Source organism: Polypterus senegalus, chromosome 3 (assembly GCF_016835505.1).
Source record: "Polypterus senegalus isolate Bchr_013 chromosome 3, ASM1683550v1, whole genome shotgun sequence".
NCBI lineage: Eukaryota > Metazoa > Chordata > Cladistia > Polypteriformes > Polypteridae > Polypterus > Polypterus senegalus.
In genome coordinates this window covers 291,800,696-291,819,874 of record NC_053156.1, presented here as the reverse complement: position 1 = coordinate 291,819,874, position 19,179 = coordinate 291,800,696, and the positions used below count along the sequence as shown (strand labels likewise).

General features: G+C 44.9%; 1 protein-coding gene across 4 annotated transcripts in view; it reads right to left on the bottom strand.

Moving 5' to 3' along the window:
- The window catches only part of kcnd3 (potassium voltage-gated channel, Shal-related subfamily, member 3), a 530,781-nt gene extending 517,825 nt beyond the window's left edge, over positions 1 to 12,956 (bottom strand). Inside the window, exon 1 of one of the 4 annotated variants that reach the window (XM_039749437.1) lies at positions 12,758 to 12,956. The gene's annotated coding sequence lies outside the window, so the exon portion shown is untranslated. Of the gene's footprint in view, positions 1 to 12,161; positions 12,593 to 12,757 lie in introns of those variants that run through there. The other 3 variants (XM_039749440.1, XM_039749438.1, XM_039749436.1) reach the window with 3 other exon arrangements.
- Between the last annotated feature and the right edge of the window lie 6,223 nt (positions 12,957 to 19,179).

Here is a 19,179-nt window from a genome sequence, read left to right as displayed (position 1 = left end):
ATTCCCTTGTTTTGCTAGGGGACTTCAATGCCCACGTGGGCAATGACAGTGAGACCTGGAAGGGCGTAATTGGGAGGAATGGCCCCCCCGATCTGAACCCGAGCGGTGTTTTGTTATTGGACTTCTGTGCTCGCCACGGATTGTCCATAACGAACACCATGTTCAAGCATAGGGGTGTTCATATGTGCACTTGGCACCAGGACACCCTAGGCCTCAGGTCGATGATCGACTTTGTGGTGTGTCGCCGGACTTGCGCCATATGTCTTGGACACTCGGGTGAAGAGAGGGGCGGAGCTGTCAACTGATCACCACCTGGTGGTGAGTTGGCTTCGAATGTGGGGGAAGATGCCGGTCAGGCCTGGTAGGCCCAAACGTATTGTGAGGGTCTGCTGGGAACGGCTGGCAGAGTCCCCTGTCAGAAGTAGCTTCAACTCCCACCTCCGCAGAACTTCAACCACGCCCCGAGGGAGGTGGGGACATTGAGTCCAATGGGCCATGTTCCGTGCCTCTATTGTTGAGGCGGCTGACCGAGCTGTGGCCGCAAGGTGGTCGGTGCCTGTCGGGCGGCAATCCCCAACCCGCTGGTGGACACCGCGTGAGGGATGCCGTCAAGCTGAAGAAGGAGTCCTATAGGACTTTTTGTCCTGTGGGTCTCTGGAGGCAGCTGATAGGTACCGCAGGCCAAGCTGAACGCGGCTTCGTTGTTGCTGAGGCAAAACTCGGGCATGGGAGGAGTTTGGAGAGGCCATGGAGAACGACTTTCGACGGCTTCGAGGAGATTCTGGTCCACCGTCCGCGTCTCAGGAGGGGAAGCAGTGCAGTGTCAACACCGTATATGGTGGGGATGGTGCGCTGCTGACCTCACTGACGCTAGGGTCGGTGGGAGGAGTACTTCAAGACCTCCTCAATCCCACTAACATGCCTTCCACGAGGAAGCAGAGCCTGGGGACTCTGAGGTGGGCTCTCCCATCTCTGGGACTGAAGTCACCGAGGTGGTCAAAAACTCCTTGGTGGCAGGGCCCCGGGGTGGATGAGATACGCCGAGTTCCTTAAGGCTCTGGATGTTGTAGGACTGTCTTGGTTGACACGCCTCTGCAACATCGCATGGACATCGGGACAGTGCCTCTGGATTGGCAGACCGGGTGGTGGTCCCCTCTTTAAAAGGGGACCGGAGGGTGTGTTCCAACTATAGAGGGATCACACTCCTCAGCCTCCCTGGAAAAGTCTATTCGGGGTTCTGGAGAGGAGGGTCCGTCGGATAGTCGAACCTCGGATTCAGGAGGAACAGTGTGGTTTTCGCCCTGGTCGCGAACAGTGGACCAGCTCTTCACCCTTAGCAGAGTCCTGGAGGGTGCATGGGAGTTTGCCCACCGGTCTACATGTGTTTTGTGGACTTGGAAAAGGCATTCGACCGTGTCCCTCGGGAATCCTGTGGGGTGCTCGGGAGTATGGGGTACCGGACCCCTGATAAGAGCTGTTCGGTCTCTGTACAACCGTGTCAGAGCTTGGTCCGCATTGCCGCAGTAAGTCGAGCCCGCTTCCAGTGAGAGTTGGACTCCGCCAGGGCTGCCCTTTGTCACCATTCTGTTCATAACTTTATGGACAGAATTTCTAGGCAAGCCAGGGTGTTGAAGGGGTCCGGTTTGGTGGACTCAGGATTGGGTCACTGCTTTTGCAGATGATGTTGTCCTGTTTGCTTCATCAGGCCGTGATCTTCAGCTCTCTGGATCGGTTCGCAGCTGAGTGTGAAGCGGCTGGGATGAGAATCAGCACCTCCAAATCCGAGACATGGTCCTCAGCCGAAAAGGGTGGAGTGCCCTCTCAGGGTTGGGGGTGAGATCCTGCCCCAAGTGGAGGAGTTCAAGTATCTCGGGATCTTGTTCACGAGTGAGGGAAGAATGGAGTGTGAGATCGACAGGCGGATCGGTGCGGCATCCGCAGTGATGCGGCTCTGCATCGGTCTGTCGTGGTGAAAAGGAGCTGAGCCGTAAGGCAAAGCTCTCAATTTACCAGTCGATCTACGCTCCTAATCTCACCTATGGTCATGAGCTATGGGTAGTGACCGAAAGAACGAGATCGCGAATACAAGCGGCTGAAATGAGTTTCCTCCACAGGATGTCTGGGCTTTCCCTTAAAGATAGGGTGAGAAGCTCAGTCATCCAGGAGGAGCTCAGAGTAGAGCCGCTGCTCCTCCGCATCGAGAGGAGTCAGATGAGGTGGCTCGGCATCTGATCAGGATGCCTCCTGGACGCCTCCCTGGTGAGGTGTTCGGGCACGCCCAACCGGGAGGAGGCCCCGGGGAAGACCCAGGACACGCTGGAGGGACTATGTCTTCTGGCTGGCCTGGGAACGCCTCAGGATTCCCCCGGAAGAGCTGGAAGAAGTGGCCGGGAGAGAGAAGTCTGGGCCTCTGTGCTTAAGCTGCTGCCCCCGCGACCCGACCTCGGATAAGCAGAAGAGGATGGATGGAGTTAAACAGATTCAGATTTTGACTTTCTCCTCGTTTCAAAGGCTGTTCTTTTGTTTTTCCCCCTTTTTACAGTTCTGTTTCCTGATTCATTTCTTTTTTTTTTCAGCTGGTAAATGGTTTGACTTAGTGTATGTTCTGTGTTATGCTCTGTTCTAGCAGGTTCAGTAACTTCAATCAGGGTGTTTAAACATTCATTGCATTTCCCATTCCAATAGATGGTGCCTCTTAAGCATTAACATTGCTTTTAAGATTTGAGTACCAAATGATATATAACAGAGACATGCAGTATGCATTGCATTTGTCATTCCAACAAATGGTACATCACAAAGCTTTGTAGTAATAAAATAACTGCATTTGTCATTCCAACAGATGGCAAATTACAACCATTTGAGGTAAATGCATTTTACTACTACAGATGTTTATGGTGTGCCATGTGCTGGAATGACAAATGCAATACATTCTGCATGTCTCTGTTATATACCATTTGGTACTGGATTAGTAAAATAAGTGTTAATGCTTAAGGGGCGCCATCTATTGGAATGAGAAATGCAATGCATTTTATTGCTACATGCATTAGAAAATACATTCCAATAAATGGTACACTGCAAATGTTAACACTGAAGTCTACTTTGATTACTTAGATTTCAACCCATTTTAAATGGGTAGTACAGCTATTCAATTATATACCTATCCTATGTAATTGTATTTTATTATGTTATTTATGTATTACTAGCTGTGCTCTCTGTCTAAGATGGGTTAAAATCTAAGTAATCAATGCAGACTTCAGCATTAACATTTGTAGTGCACCATCTGTTGGAATGCACTGTTATACAGATAGTAATGAAATGTAACAGATGGCACTTCACATTTGGCTGATGCCTTTATCCAAGTCAACTTACAAAATTTATGATACAATTGGTTACATTTCTTTTGTTTTTCCAATTGGTGTACAGGCAGGTCAAGTGACTTGCTCATGGTCACACAGGGGCAGTGTGGTGGGATTTGAACCCACAACCTCAGAAGTCCAGAGCCTTAACCACTACACCACACACATATTAACACTGCTTTCCTGACTCCTTCATGTCCATTTGTTATATGCCATTCGGTATGGGATTCATAAAATCAGTGTTAATACAATGACAAATGCAGTGCATTTTATTACTACAAATGTCTGTAATGCACCATCTGTTGGGATGACAAATGCAATGCATATTGTATGTCTCTGTCATGTGCCATTTGGTATGGGTGTTCATGATATTTCATTACCACAAAATGTGTGTGATGTGCCATCTGTTGGAATGACAAATGCAATTATGTTATTACCACAAATGTTTGTGATGTGCCATCTGTTGGAATGACAAATGCAATTCATTTTGTTACTACATGCATTACAAAAAACATTCCAACAGACGGTGCACTGTAAACGTTAATGCTGAGGTCTATGCTGACTACTTCGATTCCAACCCATTTTAGGTAAATAGAACAGTTTTGTACGGTGGTTGACCACAGGCTTTGTTTCGCTTTGATATTTTTTTTCCCACCTAGGGACCTTTATTTAGTGAATGCACCTGCACTTTAGGAAGTGCCATCTCGGAGGTGTTATTGAGGTCTGTCACAACCATAAAAATTTACACCCAATGGTAAAAATATTTAGTTTGTAGCCACACTTTCCCCCCTGAGGAATTTATTAAGTGACCCACACCTGTAATTTATTCCACCCCAGGTTCCCTGCTAGTATTTCCATAAAAGTAAATGAATTATAACAACACAAATGATATACTGTTGCAGGGGGATCAAGAAATTCAACAATTTTAGTTTTTAGAATCTTGTTGTTTATCGTGGAGCTGTTGGTGGGACATTGCATTGTTCACATGGCTCCCCAACTGCTGCTGCAACAACTACTGCCTGAGAAGGCTGCCTTATTTTTCCTTAAAGCTAACATAACAGAGTGCCAGCTCATTGCAGTGCCCACAGTGGACCAATTTGTTACTGCCAACTACAGACAGGATGAGGAAGGAAAAGCCAGGAGGGCACAGAAGAACATGTCAGCTCCACACAGAAAACCACCAGTGAGCTGAAGGCAGCAGCGCAAACTTCTGTGCCACCGAACCCTCCTACTCCAAAGTAGAATCAGCTACGCTCATCTGAGTGAGCTGTGCCCCTTTGGCATGTTTCGGTAGCTCTGAGTGACAACTTCATTTTAAATCTTTCCTTTACTTTGCTGTCTAAATGGGCAGGATAAGGGAATAAGATTTAGTACACTATGTCTAACTGTAATAAAACAAGACAGTCAATTAAAAAGTTAAAGATTACAAAACAAGTCACCACACATAATGCCTTTGAATGAACCCTTTGGCCCTGCAGCACCCCGGACTGCCAGTATGGTGGCCTCCACCACCCCGGCTAACCTAGACATGCCAAAGCTTTGATGTTCAGCATAAGCAAAAATGTTTAAAAGACACCGCAGGTCACTCAGCCAGTCAGCCTCTCTGCTGTGTGAACGGCAAAAACACAAACTGATGAAAAATTGATATGGCAGGCACAGGGGAAATGAAGGAGACAGAAAAGTAAAGGCACACTGGAACTGACAGCCTCACCTCACACATATGGAGACGGGTGCGCACAATTACAATATTAATAGTGATAATGATAAAGACACCCAGGGCTCGTGCCTGCCGTGTGCCTAAAGCTGCAGGGAGAGGCTCCGGCTGCCTGGAGGACTAAAAAGGCAACCATCAGTCGGGTCTAGAGAACTCAATAAATACTCCGAAACAGCAACGGCCATTTAATGAAGGGAGCGTCTGAGCACCTGAGCTCGACTCCTGCCACCGCCTGAGGCTGCCGAAGGAAGAGCAGACATCCTGCTCTGCTGGGATTAAACAGCTAGAAAAACTCATCCTAATAATAATAATAATAATAATAATAATATTTAAGGTCCTCACAGAATTAGTTCCTGATGCTGCCGGGAGAGACTCAGGCTCTGATAAACCTAAAGCTGAATTTATTAGGTTTACAAAAACACATCAAGAAGAAGAAGAAGAAGAAAGGCTTTCGTTCCTGTCAATTCTGATTGTACTGTTCTGTTCTGTTCTGTTCTGTATGTGCCACTTTATCTGCCACCCTGCCCTGGGTAAGTAGGTGACATGGATGTTGGGAGGTTATTTTAGATTAACAACACTACAGCTACAGCTAGCACCCCACCCAGGGGAGACGTCTGGCGAGTGCCTGGTGCTTCTGGGAGACAGTCCATCCTAAACTTGGAATAGTGCGGTTTTCAAATATGTATAAATGGATAGCTAATAATAATAATAGTTCACAAAGTCATAAATCACCCCAATAGTTTGGTCTGAATAGGTCCAAGCCTTCTGGTACCCTAAACCTGACTAAATGGGTTGAGAATGGATGGATGGGTGAATTGAATAATAATAATAATAATAATAATATGAGCCCTATCCTGCAGGACGATGCCAGGGTGGGTAGCTCTGCTGCCTTGCAGTAAGAAGACCCGGGTTCGCTTCCCGGGTCCTCCCTGCCTGGAGTTTGCATGTTCTCCCTTCTGGGTTCTCCGGTTTCCTCCCACAGTCCAAAAACATGCAGGTTAGATGCATTGGTGATCCTAAATTGTGCTTGGTGTGTGTGTGCGTGCCCTGCGGTGGGTTGGCACCCTGCCCGGGGTTTGTTTCCTGCCTTGTGCCCTGTGTTGGCTGGGATTGGCTCCAGCAGACCCTGTAGTTAGGATATAGCGGGTTGGATAAAGGATGGATGGATGGAGCCCTATCCAGATTTGTTTCCTACTTTGCAGGAGGTGTTGCCACATGTAGCAACTACCCTTATGAGCCTAAATTTGAAATAAGCAATTTTAAAAATAGATTATTATTAACAATAATAATAATAATAATAATAATAATAATAATACCAATTAGATTAGCACTTTGTCCTGAGTTAATTATTTTTTTCTGTCTAATTTGGACAGAATAGGCTCCAGCCATCTGTTACCCAAACCTAAATTAAATGGATTCAAGGAAACATCTATAGACATGTATTATTATTATTAACACTATTACTACTACTACTAATAATAATATATGAATAAATAATTACCTGGTGTTGGGCTAGTCCTGTCTTAACGCTGAATTTGGTCTGAGTAGGCTAAAGTCCATTGTTACCCTGAACTAGATTAAATGAATTAAAATTGATTTAAAACATATGGATTATTGATAGATAATAATAATAATAATAATAATAATAATAATAATAATAATAATAATAATAATAATAATAATAATAAATGGCCTTGTGGCGTTTTAGTTCTTGCCTTCTGCCCAGTTTGATCAGCAGAATGGACTAAAGCCACGTGTTACCATGAAATGGATTAAATGGGTTTAAAAATGGATGGAAAAATTATTATTATTATTATTATTATTATTATTATTATTATATTATACCTGTCATGGATTAGCACTTTGTCTAGGGTTAATTATTTTCTTGGACAGAATAGGCTCCAGCACTGTGTTACGTCAGATTAAATGACATCAGTTCAAAAATGGATCTTTGGATAGGTAATAATAATAATAATAATAATAATAAGATGATGATGATGATGATGATGATGATGATGAGCTGCTGCTCTGTCCAAGTCTATATCGTGCCTTGACCAGTGCTTCACAGATAGGCTCTCATGTTCCATCTTGGGTTTAGCAATGCTATATTTTATCATCATCATCATCATAATAATAATACTGATGATGATAATAAGTGGGCTGCACAGCAGTGCAGTGCCAACCACTGCCATCTTAGCCCCTCTAGAGCTTTAGTTCAAATCACATGTGGCTGCATCACAGTCTGTGTGGCGTTGACTATGATTGCTGGCTTCACATTTGAACGGGTGTTGGGGGGGGGGTCTGTCTGTGGGCCCTCCGGTGGTCTTGCACCCCTCTCATGGTGGGCACAGCTGACTGCCTGCCTGCACTGGAGTCTGCTGGGATGTTTGGCGTGGGGCTCACTTAAAGCAGGGTGCCCTCAGGAGGTACATCCTAACAATAAAACATCACAATGGAAAACAAGTAACTCAGTTGGACAGAATAATAAAAGAAGATAAAAAAGGACTCAGCGGCAGTCGGGGGATACGATGGGTGGGGATCAATCACTGTGAATTCTTAAATGCCCGGCGGTAGAGATGGTGGATTTTTCAGTGGAGACAGTTTTGCAGAAGTGTTAACGGATTCAGACAGCTTCCTCCATAAAAGCTAAAGAGTGAAGAGCACCAGCCACAGGACAGCTGGATGAACCGGAGGAGGAGTGAGACGGGGTACCAGCATCACTGAAACTTTATTAAACAAGCATGCATTTGTTATTGCCATTACTGTATAAGGATGAAAAAAATGGGCTGATGAGAGAAAATTTCGGGAAAGTTTCCAACAGCGTAGCTTTGTACATGTCGTAATGTCGGAATATACAGACACAGAAACACAAACCAAGACAGGCAGAACCCTGATCAGTCTGATAACAATACTGTTTCATATGCCATTTAAATTCACGTTATGCGTAATAAACGTAGACACTTTCAACCACCACACACGTGTCGGAGTCGTGCTGGACTTTGGGCCACAAGGCTGCTGACTCAGATGCCAAGACTCACTCAGTTTTGCACTTTCAGTATAAAATGTCTTTCACAATTAAGCCCTCATAGCCATAATAACCCTATGCCTTTACCATGGCACTCCAAACTGTGGTGAGGCCCGTCCCGTTTGAGAAGGGGATAGGAACGGAGTTGATCGGACATCGTTTGGAAAGACACACATCTACCGGTGTACAGAAGGGTCCTACAGTTCACACTGCATGTCAGGACAAAAAACAAAAATCCAAACCATGAAGCCCAAGGAACTCTATTTAGACCTCTGCGATCAAATTGTGGCGAGGCAGAGAAGATCAGGGCAAGGGGATCAAACCACTTCAACAGCACTGAATGTCCCCAGCAGCACGGTGGCCTCGTTCATGTTGAAATGGAAGACGTTTCAGACCACCAGGACTCTTTCTAGAGTTGGCTGTCTGGTCAAACTGAGTAACCGGGCAAGAAGGGTCTCGGTCTGGGAGGTGAGAAAGAAATCACTGGTCACTCTTAACGGAGCTTCAGAAGTCCCCTGCTGACAAGGGACAAATTGTTGGAAGGACGGCCGTCTCACAAGCACTCCATCAATCTGCCATTTCTGTTAAGATTTGCCAGTCTGGAGAAAAAGGCATTTGACAGTTTAAACAATTCCGAGAGCTCAGGAGACAAAAATTGAACTTGTTGGGCAGGACGGCAAGCGTTTCATTCTTCTCAGTGGCAGGGATGAGACTGGTCAGAACTGAAGGAAGGATGAATGCGGCTAAATACAGAGAGGAGGTCCTTGGAAAAACAGGAAACAAAAAATCTTCTCCAGAGTGCATGCCACCTCATTCTGGGGTGACAGACCACCTTTCACTACCACAGTGACAATGCTGGAGTGGCTTCAGTGCAACTCTCTAAGTGGGCTTGAGTGGCCCGTCCAAAGCCCTGACCTAAACTCCACTAAACACGCACGCAGAGACCTGAAGATGGCCGTCTACAGACGCTGCTCACCCAGTCTGGAGGAGCTCGAGAGGATCTGCCAGCAACAAGGGAACAAACTGCCTTAACCAGGTGTGCCAAGCTTGTGGAGACTTACCAGGAAGAGTCAATGCTGGAAGTGCTGCTAAAGGGGCTTCAACAGACTGCTGAATTAAACTTCTGTGAAGGAGAGACTTCATGTTTTGATTTTGAACAAATGTACCTTTCTGAAGACATGGCACTTTGTCATTATGGGTTACTGAGTGTACATTGATGGGCAAAAATGTCAAATGTGTCCAATTTAATATATTTATATTATAATACAGTATATACATACAGTATATATACATATATATATACACATACATATACAGTATATATATATATATATATATATATATATATATATATATATATATATATATATATATATATATATATATATACATACAGTATTACAGTTTATACAGTTTATAAAGCATAAATGAGTGACTTGCTCCAACATAATAAAGCGTGCAGAAAGTGAAGGTGTCTGAATACTTTCTGAATCCTCTGCAATGGTGAATGCTTCTGCTAGCATGTATATAAGTGTGTGTGTGTGTGTGTGTGTGTATGTTATTTAACACTAATTAAAAATTAATATGTGTGGATGTGTCTAGTTAGGCAGATACCAAAGGCTTTGTTTGTATACAGTATACTGTGTGATAGTCGAATAGATCTGAAGGACAGTATGTGGGATGGATGGAAAGATAAAAATAGATAGATAGATAGATAGATAGATAGATAGATAGATAGATAGATAGATAGATAGATAGATAGATAGATAGATAGATAGATAGATAGATAAGGTGCTATATGATATATACTGAGCGTCACTGCATATGACCCAGCAAATTAAGGATCATCAAATGATCTTGACAGTTGGTTAAATGGAAGCCACGCTGTCATCTGTGCACACCTATTAGTATCCAAACTGTTGTCATTCCATAAAGCGATTATGGTTGGTTGAGATTATTGTGACTCCTGATCATTGCCATCCCTTCTGCTGTGAACCGGAGTGCCGATCATCGGAATCCCAGTCACTCTGTGATTAGGCGCTAATGAGCACCTGGTCTGAGACAAGCTCTAAGAATTCTGAATCATTTATGCACATATTTATTCTTTTTTAATTGTCTAGTGCGCGTTTCACGGCGGATCACAATGCACGGAGTCAGTACAAATCCTGGGTCTGCACGACTGTCAGAGCCGCTGTGTCACTGATCTTGGGTCCTGTGCTCGTCTTTTTGGTGGACTTGTCTCCCCTTGTGTGCGGGAGCGCGTGCGCACGAGCGTGTGTGTGCGTGTGTGTAGGTTGCTTTCTGCGGGTATTCGGATTTTCCTGCCACGTCCCCCGAAGACTTTCCTGATCGATTACCGTGCAGACTCTAAGCAGGGCTGTGTGCGTGAGTGGGTCCTACGATGAACTGGCAGGTTTGATTGCCCTAAGATTCTTCAGGGGGCCTGTGACCCTCACTGAACGCGAATGGTGACTCTTGCCAACTGTTTGTGCCCGCGTGTATTTTATGTAACCAGCACATAAACACAGCTGAGCACCTCGTAGGGTGAACAGCACAATCAAGTGCGCGGAGGAGAGCTAATCGCCGTTTCATCTGCGGAGATAACATAAATACTGAACGTTAAGTCCGACGATCGGTTTGATATGATGCTCAAAGCACGTTAGAGTTACGGTTAATTTGCGCGTTGTATAATACAGGATGTAATTGCGTTAAAATGAATGGATATTTATCTTGGTTTTCACTTTCTCTTACTTAACCCGTAAGAGCGCTATATTTATGCATACGTTATTTTTACATGTACTTTGGACAAACCCCGCACCTCCTGTTCTATAATTACAATATTGCCTCCGATAGACGGACTTTTTTGGTTGTCCATTCGTGCCGCTGTCGGGCTCATCCCTTTTTTCGCGCTTTCACCTGTTGAGTCGCCACTCCGAAGAAAAGAGCCGTAAACCCCCAACTCCCAACCCCCAATAAAATAGCAAGTGAAAGCTGGCAGTGCCCCAGAGAATGACTGCCTGACGGACTGCCGATGTGGAGGCTTTGCACCTTCGCACCCAGCGCAGCACGTCGTGTAGACACTGAGAGCAGAGGCGCGCTGGCTCTCCTGCCTCGGCGTTCCTGCATTCCCCCCAGCAACCTCGGTGCGCTTCAGGTAAACTTCAGGATGCTCACACTTCACCTTCCTCAGAAAACAAAAATCACCTTTCTAAGGGCGCACTTTCATTTGCGAGTTGAAGCTACATGCTATCTTTTCAACGGTCGCGCTGCCCCAGTTTGCGGTTTTCACCTCGAAGGGAATCAACAATCCCAAGTTGTCAGCTACCCCGCAGATCGCTCGTTAGAAACAAAACAAGTAGAAACCCCACCAATAACAAAAAGAGGAGACCCGAGTGTGGGCTAAGAAGCTGCTACTGAAAAAAAATATATAAATATACATATATTAATAATAAAGGATGCCTCGTGCTTTAACTCCTTCTGAGCCGATTAGCAGCGCATCGTTGCTTTTAATTACTGATCTCTTTAGTCGCTAAATATTCACTAAATCCCGGGATTGGAAAAAAAGTTAATTGAAAAGAAATCGTGTTTGACCTCCAACGATAAATACAAAGAGAAGAGACAGAAATTGAAGGACGTCATGAAAACTGGAAATAAATGAGTAAATAATAGTGGGTACATGAGAGGAAGACGACGGTAAACTAAGCAAATGGTATAATATACATACATACATACATATATATATATATATATATATATATATATATATATATATATATATATATATATATATATATATATATATAAATGACAGACGACGAATGACGAAGGTCTTCCGAAGATAAGACAGAGGCGGCGAAATAAGTAAAGACAAGGACTTAAAATGGTGACTTTTACATGTGTGAGGATAAATCGTAAAAGAAAAGGCGAGAACAGTGGGTCATTTTCGTGGAAACAGTAATAACAGCAACATTTAGTAAGAAAGAAAGAAAGAAAGAAAGAAAGAAAGAAAGAAAGAAAGAAAGAAAGAAAGAAAGAAAGAAAGAAAGAAAGACCCTCTGTCACTCACCTCCAGAATAAAGCAGCCCGCAAGAGGCGCGCGCAGCACCCCGGTGAGTCCCGCTCGAGCTGTCGGGTCAAATCCAAATAATGTGACGAACCAGAAGGAAGGAGGGAAAGGTGGAGTGGAGGGGAGGGGGTGGTGGTGGCGGCGGCGAGATCAGGGAGCGGGCCACAGAAGGATTAATTCATCAGATGAGAAACTGGGATAAAAGAGAGCGCCTTGTCCCCTGGCTTGGCAGGCGATAGCGGAGCATGCCCGAGCCCGGCGCGGCGGCGCGCTCGCTCGCTCGGCTTCATTAGCTGGGACGGGTCCCTAGCTCAGCTGGGAGCTGCTGTGATGCCTCCTCGGTGAATGCGCTGTGGACGAAAAGCGTTAAGTGGGAGACTCTGCGAGGTGTGCTCGTACGTTCGCCCTCTCTCTCTCTCTTTTCCACGCTCGCTCCCTCCCTCTCTCCTGTTTATCATCCCCTCCCTCGCACATAACGCTCAGGCTGTGCGCGCTCACAGCGAAACCCGGCGATTACGCGCATCTGTGAGGAGGGGGTTGGGGGATCGACTCGGAACCTGACGCTGCATGCTAATGTGGCCCAATGACATACATACCTGAGCTCCGTCTCCATCGGCCTTCTTTCCGTCGAAACAAAAAATAAGGTCGCCCATTGTCATTCTAGTTCCTCCCCAGGCGACGCGGAAACCAATGGCAGAATACAGAAAAGAAAAAAATGGAAAACTCGTTCTCGTTTTTAAAAATACAGATGAGCGAATGACAAATCGTCTGGCGATAAATAAAAGTGAATCACTCACGGACAAATCATGCGCACTTTTGATGTGTCTGTTGGCTCGCCCTCTGCTCGAAATCTGCGCAACTTTTACATGGGAATATTGAAAAGTTTTGACGCGATGATCTAACGGACAGGAAACATGAAGAAGCCGCGAAGGCGTTTTGATTTCTGAAATAATTTGAAATACAATACGATACAATACAACGCAGCCCTTGCTTGGATACTCATTATCTGTGTCTCGTGTTGGTGTATAGCGCCGGTAAAGAACGGATTATTTAACTGTGCCCTTCCATTAGATTGATGCATAAATAGTCAATCAAGGACGAGTATTTCACTGATTAATTAGGTATCAAATAAGCCAGCAGGTTTGAACTGAATTTGATCCCGTGGGATTTGAAAAGGTTCCCAGAATATGAAGACAAAACAAGAATCTGTAATGTCTTAAAAGCTAAGGGCCACCTTCACACAATGAAGGTGGGCACTATGGGCACTGGCTGGAGGCTCCAGGAGCATAGAGAGAGAGAGAGATGTTAGGAGCTCGCACTGATACAGTGCATTGCTGCACCCACCACACGCATAGGGGCCCACAATATTTCTGATGCCTATGTATGTTTCTTTTTTGCTATCAAAACAGGAGCCCCAGCACACTACTCTGCCCTGTGGCCTATGAAACTGGTAAGACAACCCTGGGCAACCTAGCAGGATATGGCAGATCAAGAAATCCCAAACTCAACTAGTGTTATCAAATGCTGTGAGAATCCTTTTAAAATGAGGAACCCAATGCTGTTTTACAAAACTGTTACAATCTAGTCATGGTTTTTGATCGAACCAGATATGGATCTAATTTAAATGTAAGGTTCTTTTTATGGAAGGGTCCTTTGGGGACCACAAATGCTTGCCCTATGGCATCACTCTGAAGAATCACTCAGGGACTTTTATTTTGAAAAGTATACTGCTGCCTGCCTCATGGAGTCTGCGTCCTGGGCACAGGTTATTGTCATTGCGGATCTTGTATGTTCTCCCTGTGTTTCAATGGCTTTTCTGACAGGTGCACAGGTGGCTGCCTGTACTCTCAAGGACAAGCAGGTTAGGATAATTGTGTGTGTGTGTGTGTGTGTGTGTGAATTGGCTCCACAAGGACTTGGTGTCCTATTAACGCTGTTTATTAATTGTGTCTAGTGCTGCCTGAGTAGGCTCCACCCTCCCTAACCCTGCATCATGGCCCAGTGGCACTGTTAGAGGTGGGGGTTGGGGAGCTGCTTCAGGCTTTAACACTTGATGTCAGAGGTCCAACCCCTGATCAATTTGAGCCCCCTCCCTTGCCTTACCCCTTACCCCTCCCCTGCAGTAGGACGTGTCCTCAAGCTCTGAAGTGCACTTGGTTGTTCTCTACTCAGCCTCAAATGCTGTTAGGTCTTTGAAGATTCTGAAGACCTGCCTTAGATCTTCATGAAGACTCTTTTACTTGAGACGTACAAGTTTAATTCTCAGAGTCTGTTACAATAGGACATGCTCTCAAGCTTCGAGATGCACTTGATTGTTCTCCTCTGCACAGCTTCAAGTGCTGCTATGTCTATGAAGATTCTGAAGACCTGCCTTAGATCTCCATGAAGACTCCTCTGCTTAAGACTTACAGGTTTAATTCCCAGAGTCTCTCCCAGTAGGATGTGTCCTCAAGCTCTGGAATGTACTTTGTTGTTCTCCTCTCCTCAGCCTCAAGTGCTGTCATGTCTTTCTTGTGCTGTGGTGAACAGACCTGCACACAGGACGTCAGATGAAGCCCCACTAGTGTATTGTCTCATGAAGACTCCTCTGCTTGATACTTACAGGTTTAACTCTTGGAGTCTGTCACAATAAGATGTATCCTCAAGCTCTGAGGTGTACTTGGTTGTTCTCCTCTGCACAGCTTCAAGTGCTGCTATGTCTCTGAAGATTCTGACAACTTGCATTATTCATGAAGACTCCTCTGCTTGATACTTACAGGTTTAATTCTCTGAGTTTGTCCAAGTAGGACGTGTCCTCAAGCTCCATGATGCACTTGGATGCTCTCCTCTGCACAGCCTCAAGTGCTGGTATGTCTTTGAAGATTCTGAAGACCTGCATTAGATCTCCATGAAGACTCCTGTGCTTAAGACTTACAGTCTGTCCCAGAAACACTTGCCCTCAAGCTCTGAGGTGCACTTGGTTGTTCTCCTGTGCGTAACCTCAAGTGCTGCTATGTCTTTGAAGATTCTGAAGACCCACACCTGCATTAGATCTCCATGAAGACTCCTCTGCTTGATACTTACAGGTTTAATTCTCTGAGTGGTGTCATGCATCATCCTTGACTTCTCCCGTCTTGTATTTTCACTGAGGTTTCTCGCGTCCTCCTGTAGTGCTCTGCACTTTTCTACATTCAATTCCGTGTTGCAGGTGTTTGCCAAGTTCTGGAGCTTCTCCAAGTCTTTCTGAATTGTAATTTGGTGTCTGTCATTCCTCTAATTTTAGTGTCATCTTCAGATTTCACAAGTTCACTAACTACAGTTTGGGACACATTGCTCCTCCTGCTCCACAGTTTAAAATTAAAAATCCAACAATTCAGACATCATGATTAAAGTGCACACTGCAGACTTCCATTAAAGGGGATTTGCAAACATTTGGTTCACACAACACTTTTTCTGCTTTTCCGGTGCCCTCAAGGTGTTTGTGATTCTTCAGGTGGGTTTCATTGCTCTATAAGATACCTCAGCTTGCTGCTACCCTTAGGAGTCTGGAGCGGCCATTGTTCAACATGAGGATAGCAGCTGTGCCGATGAAAGTCAAAGAAGCCATCATGAGGCAGAGAAACAGGAATCAAACCATTGAACAGATCAGTAAGACCTTAGAATGACTAAAATCAACTGTCTGGAAAATCATTAAGATGAAAGAACTCATTGGTGGGCTCAGTAAACACAAAGGGACTGGTAGGCCAAGGAAGACCTTCACTGCTGAGGATAGAAGAATCCTCAGTATGGTCCAGAAAAAGCCCCCAAGATCAGAAACAGCCTTCAGGGGGCCGATGTGTGTGTGCCAGAGACGACTATCAGGAGAAGACTTCATGAACAGAAACAAAGAGGCTACACTGCAAGATGGAAACCACACAAACAGGATGGCCATAATACATGACTTAAAGAGCCTGCAGAATTCTGGGAAAGGGTCTTGTGGACAGACGAGACAAAGATGAACCTCATCAGAGTGATGGCAAAGGACGAACAGGAACTGCTCAAGATCCGAAGTAGATCACCTCATCTGTTAAACATGGTGGTGCTGGGGGTGTTAAAGCCTGGGCATGTATGGCTACCACAGGTCCAGACTGGCACACTTCAACAACAACAACAACATTTATTTCTATAGCACATTTTCATACAAACAGTAGCTCAAAGTGCTTTACATAATAAAGAATAGAAAAATAAAAGACACAATAAGAAAACAAAATAAGTCAACATTAATTAACATAGAATAAGAGTAAGGTTCAATGACCAGGGGGGGCAGAAAAAAACAAAACAAAAAAAAACTCCAGATGGATGGAGAAAAAAATAAAATCTGTAGGGATTCCAGACCAAGAGACCACCCAGTCCCCTCTGGGCATTCTACCTAACATAAATGAAACAGTCCTCTTTGGATTTAGGGTTCTCACGGAAGGACTTGATGATGATGGTCACGTAGACTTCTGCCTTTTAATCCATCCATCATTGTTGGAGCATCATGAAGCTTTGAGTAGGTGGAGGTGGCGCAGGCCACTTCTCTTCATTGATGATGGAACTGCTGATGGCACAATGAAAGTGTCACAGAAAGGATGTGCAGCATTGTTCACAATGGCACTCAGTTTTGTTTTATTTCTCTCCTCCTATGACCTCCAGCAGGTCCAGAATAAATCCTCTAACTGAGTCTGCCCTTTTAATAAGCTTGTTGGTTCGGTGGGCTTCCTTTAAAGTGAAGTCACCAGCCCAGTACACCACACTGGCCATGACAGAGTTATAGAAGATGTGAAGGGTGTCACCACTCACATTAAAGGAAGACCTGCATTATTCATGAAGACTCCTCTGCTTGAGACTTGCAGTCTGTCCCAGTAAGACTTGTCCTCAAGCTTTGAGATGCACTTGGATGTTCTCCTCCGCACAGCCTCAAGTGCTGCTATGTCTTTGAAGATTCTGAAGACCTGCATTAGATCTCCATGAAGACTCCTCTGCTTCATACTTACAGGTTTAATTCTCTGAGATTGTCCGAGTAGGACGTGTCCTCAAGCTCCGTGATGCACTTGGATGCTCTCCTCTGCACAGCCTCAAGTGCTGCTATGTCTTTGAAGATTTTGAAGACCTGCATTAGATCTCCATGAAGACTCCTCTGCTTCATACTTACAGGTTTAATTCTGAGCAGACTCATAAAAAAGAGTCTGCGCTGCCCTTTCTCCTGTAGTTCCTCTGTGTTCTGAGACCAGTCCCACCTGTCATTGATGTGGACCCCCAAGTACTCGTAGGGGTGGACTACCTCTCACTCCACTCCTTGAACTGTGACCAGACACAGATGCTCTTTGGTGTGGTGAAAGTCAATAAGCAGTTCTTTGGTTTTGCTCACGTTAAGGTGCAGACAATTCTCAAAGCTTTTATTCCCCCCAATTCTGTTGGATCCCCCTTATTGGTACACCCCGATTAGTGCAGCATCATCTGAGAATTTCTGTAAGTCATCTGACCTGCTGTTGTATTTCTAGTGTGAGACGTGCAGAGTGAAGAGTAAAGCAGACAGACCTGTTCATGTGGTGCTCACACAAACTGACAGAGATTCCATCATCAGGACACCACAGGCTAATCCACCTGCATGTCTCTTAGTAGACCCCTTAACAGGGATGGCTGGATGGCACTGAAGGCGCTGGAGAAACTGACAGTACATAACCGTCACAGTGCCGCCAGCTTTGTCAATTTGAGAGTACTGTAAGTCTTGTGGAGCAGATGGATAATTACTGTACATCTTTCACTGCATAACAGGGCTCATATAGTCCAGGACCGGCCGCTCAGAGGTCTTCAAGATGTGAGACACAAGTGCCGGTGGTCTGTAGCCGTTAGGTGAAGAGGCAGGCGCCTCTCTTCTTTAGAACTGGAGCAATGCCGGGTGTTTTCCATAGCAGCGGCACTTTAGAATGACCCGTAAGCCTAAACAGGACAACTTTAGGGATATGAGAAGAAAAACACTACCTGGAGAAAAACTACTTAGACCTGAGAAGAGCATACAAAGTCTACACACACACAGACACACACAAAGACAGACACAGACAGACAGAAAGAGAGACAGAAAGACAGACAGACAGACACAGACAGACAGACAGACAGACAGACAGACAGAAAGAGAGACAGCACAATACACACAGACAGACAGACAGACAGACACAGACACAAACACACACACACAGAGACAGACAGACAGAAAGAGAGACAGCACATACACACACACAGATAGACAGACAGCCACACAGACACAGACAGACAGAAGGAGAGACAGTACATACACACACACACAGACAGACAGCCACAGCACACACCCACACACAGACAGACACAGTCAGACAGATACAGACAGACAGAAAGAGAGACAGCACACACACACAGCACACACAAACACAGCACACACACACACAGAGACAGACATACACACAGTCAGACACACACACACACACGCACAGACACGCTCACACACACCACCAAGTGCCCTGCAGGTCTCCCACAGTAAGTCGTCTTGGTGCAATGCCATCTGTCAAATGTGCCCAACAACAGTTGCCGGTCAGTTTATACTTTTATGCACCTTGAATTGCCACCTACACCAAAGAGACACTTTTCTGTTAATATTTTTTTTTAAAATAACAAGGTATTTTTATGAAATAATAGAATACATGATTAGTTAACCAACGCTATATTCTTACTTTTCTTTTTGCGTACAATTTAGCAAAACGTGTTCGTTCCTACCAGGAGATTCCTCAGTAATGTGTGAATTGCTACTACAATTTTTATTGTAAGAGTTTTTCAAAGTTTACAAATGTCTGACACAGGGACAAGTGAAGCTGCAATGGCCTTAAATCATAAAACAGGCCACTGAGATGTTGTAATTACTTAAACAATTCAAAATAATATCATAGTGGGGGATTTAATGGACTCAGTCCAGACATTGCGCTCTCCAGCTCAATTGGTAGGAAGTAACAGAAGAGCAACAAGTCCTCGACTTGGGAGTTTATCTTCT